This window comes from Petaurus breviceps, unplaced genomic scaffold (assembly GCF_028583685.1).
Source record: "Petaurus breviceps papuanus isolate PSGF00001 unplaced genomic scaffold, PetGlider_PUasm1.0 218, whole genome shotgun sequence".
In the NCBI taxonomy this organism is placed as follows: Eukaryota; Metazoa; Chordata; class Mammalia; order Diprotodontia; family Petauridae; genus Petaurus; species Petaurus breviceps.
This window is the reverse complement of record NW_027185872.1, coordinates 4,246,894-4,250,607: the sequence shown is the minus strand read 5'-3', so window position 1 is coordinate 4,250,607 and position 3,714 is coordinate 4,246,894.

Genomic DNA, 3,714 nt, shown 5'->3' with positions numbered 1-3,714 from the left:
GGGACCCGACCCTTCAGGGGGCGAGGATGCCAAACCCGGGGGGGGGGTGTCATCGCTAAGCCTAAATATCCTCTGGCTCCTGAGCGCAGCCCCCCCCCCTTTTCCCGCCCCCCCCCTTCGCTCTTCGCCCGGGGCCACTAGACGTCCTGGAGTGTAGGGGGCTTACCCGGGAAAGGATCGGGGGCGGGGGGAGGGGGTAAGAAATTGTCTACACTGCCCCTTGCTGCTTCCTCTGTGAGTGCGCCCGGTCCTGGCGGTTTGGCATCTTGGCCCCATCATCCTGAAGCGCGGGTCCCCAGGGTGCAGGGAAGGGCTGCCCTGCCATGTAAAGAAAGTACGGAGAGTGCCGAGGGGTCTGTCCCCAGCGGATTTGGAAAGGCAAGGGAGACCCCAAAGTTCCCATCGCGAGTCGGGGAAAGGGATTAGGCCACCCCGGGGTCTGTTCTTGCCTCTGGCTCTTCCCCTCCCGTTTGCAGCCGGGGAACCGACCCTTCAGGAGCCTGGCCTTTGTGTCGTCCTTTCTCTGGCACTAAAGGGGCCCAAGACACCCAGGGACTGCAGAGAACTCCAAGTCAGGGGGTTGTTTTTCAGAAAATGTTGCCATTTTGAGAAAGACTCCCAGAGGCCACGCAGAGGGACAGCAAGACTGGCCCGAAGTTGCCACTTTTGAAAGCGAGTCTTTAAAAAATCAGTTCAGCAAATGCCCATCCTTGTGAATGGGAATTTTCCGTTTGGCAGGCTTTCCGTCCCAGTGGCCGTACAGAGACTGATTTGCTTGGGTTTTAAAATCACATTTGGGTTGAGAAATATTGGAAAGAAGACACTTTTAAGAGGGAAAATAAATAGCAGGAAAGGGCCATTTCTGGGTGCGGAGGCCTCCGGGACTCTTTAGGCTCCCAGGCATTCCCGGCAGCACCGCGCTCAGCTTCTCCACAAAGGAAAGGCACTTTTTTCGCTATTGCTTTGTTTTGGTTCTTTGGGCTTTGCCATCTTGGACCTGCTTGTACAGGATCATCGAAGGGGATTCACTTGGAAACCACATAGCATCAGCAAAAAAGAAAAGTGGAATGCTGAGTTGTGGTTTTTTTTAATTTTAAGCCATGTTGTATGAATTATTTTTAATGACTAATGAAAATAAAACACCCGTTATTTTGTTTAAAATGTCACAGATCAATAAATGAAGTAAAGGATTTTCATTTAAAAGAAATTCATTGACTCAGACAAACAGTTCATATGTTCCGGCTCTTAAGGAAACCCGTACAAGACTGCTTTTAGGGAGAAGTGGTGTGGCCCAGGCCTCAGGGTCCCTCTCAACGATTCTGTTACCAGTGGGTATGGGAGTGTGTGTGTGTGTGTGTGGGGGGGGTGTCAGTGTGTGTCTGTGTCTCACTCCTTCCAGGCCTTCTGCTGATTGAGAAACTGCCTCCAGTCAACTCCCCTGTCCAGAGACTCTTTTCTGACCTATAAATAAGGAAAGTGTCACAGGCCTCTGAAGGAGGCTCTCAATTTGTTTAAAAACAGAGAGCTTATTGAAACAATAGCAATGACCATTATCCAGAGAAATTTTACAAATTTTTTATTCTAAATGTGGATAATTCAATTCTACAGATATTCATGAATTATCTGCTATTTTCTAGGCACTACTGGTAGAAAAGACAAACCCATGGAACAAAAAAACAGTATGACCTGGAGTCTGAGGACCTGGGTTCAAATCCCACCTCTGACATTTATTAAACAAGCAACTTAGCCTGGCTTTTGGAATATGAGCCTCATTTTTCTTCAAATGTAAAATCCTATGGGGGAGTTAGGACAGACGTCCTCTGAGACTCCTTTCAGTTCTGTGATCCAAGGAGATGATACTTCAGTCATGTGGTAAGTAGGGTGAGCACATTGCTTTAAAAAGTACATATTAAGAAAATAAATATCTCATACAAATAACATGAAAAAATACATTTCTAAAATTTCTTATTTGAAAGAGCAGACCTGTGTCTTCACATAGAAAGCTCAGAGAACCCTATCAGAAATATTGCCCCATTGCAAGCAGAATCAAGGTTAAAAAAATATTCCCAAAGCTTGTTGGAACTTGTCTCAGCTACATTCCACCAATTCTGCAAGAATTCTGCAAAGAAATCTGAGTGTTGGCATCAAGAGTTTTCTTGGTCCCTATACTAGAGTGATGGTATGGGAGTTAGCCCCAACATAACACTCACAAATGGTTATACAAGTAGGTAGCCTTGGAAAATCAAGTCAATCAGCCAGGCATTTCGAGAAGTGCTGGCGATGGGAAGAAATGAATAAAAACAAGCCATGTCCTAAAATGTACATGGAGCCTCCCATCTCCAGCTCCTTTCCCACCTCCCACTCAGACCAGTAGGTCAACTATCAAGAAGGTAATTTCTCCCCTTGGGATTCTAGGAAGAAACCTGAGGAATGAAGGGTTCCTATTCTGATTATGACCTCCCATCTGGTGTGATTTTCCAGTGCTGATTAACCAAAGTGAGATCAAAGATAGAAGGGAACAGGAATTTATTAAATGCTTATTATGGGCCAGGACCTCTGCTAAGCACTTTTACAGAATTAAAGAGTCAGTATTCATTAGCTTTTAGAAAAGAGTACTTATTAATAGGATAGTAAGCACATCCGTACAATTTTTTTAATCCCCTCAAATGTATAAAACACTCTTATAAAACCATAAAGATTCCAGGAGAAAGAGAGCTTAAGCTTACAGTTAGGCAGCATGTGTGAGGTGGGATAAAAGGAAAATAGTCCTGGACAGCCCGACCAAAGCCAGGCTGGAAAGGCCTATAAATGCCAAACTAGCAAGCTTGTGCTTTATTACAGAAAAGGTCCAGGACAAGGCCAGGTTGTAGAAGGGGAAGAATGTCATGGTCAGATGTGCTTTAGGAAGAGTATTTAGCTGCTGAGTGTGAGGAGGGGAGAGACCAAGAAATGAAGGAATGGATTTTAAATGATGAAATTAGAAGCCAAGAGTTCCAGTAGATGGCTGTCAGGACTACGGTCATGGTCAGAGGAGAAGGACTTGGAGACATTCTGTGGTGGGAGGAATGACAAGATTTGGCACCTGATTGGAGCTCAAGGAGTGATCAGTGACAAGCTTCTGCTTCTGCCACATGGTCTCCAAGATCTTGAGGTATGATAGATATTATAGTCCCCAGCCTTGGGACTAGGATTAGCACGGGGTCAGCCAGCAACTCCTACAGCTGGCCACAACATACAGGATGCCCCTAAAGTCGAACCTTTGAAACACACTCCCTTGTTCATGTTCTTTGCATGAGCTGAATGTACCCTAGGAGGATTCACTTCTCCAGAGGGAAAGGAGACCACCAAGGTCCCTAGGCCTTACCAGCCACAGTCTCACTAAGAGACAGAGCTCTGACCTGCTCCTTGATTTTCTCTTGGATTGCTTGGGGCTCAACCTTGGCTTTCCTACATTCAGGCCTGACCAGGATGGAAATGCTATTGTTCTGCCTCCTATGGCTGTGTTCCTGAACTTCAACCGTTGCTGTTGTGCCTTCCCTCCTACATCAGGAGACACAGGGACCCCGTTCAAGTGGCGTCAGACCCAGATTTTCTGCCTCTCTCCTTTTCTTATGGTCTTGAGGATCAATGATGACCATGGTCAATGCTTCTGTCTCCCATTGGGGTTCTGGCAATGGCCCTGCTCTCTGGTTGGGGAGCTTGGAAGAAGTCTCT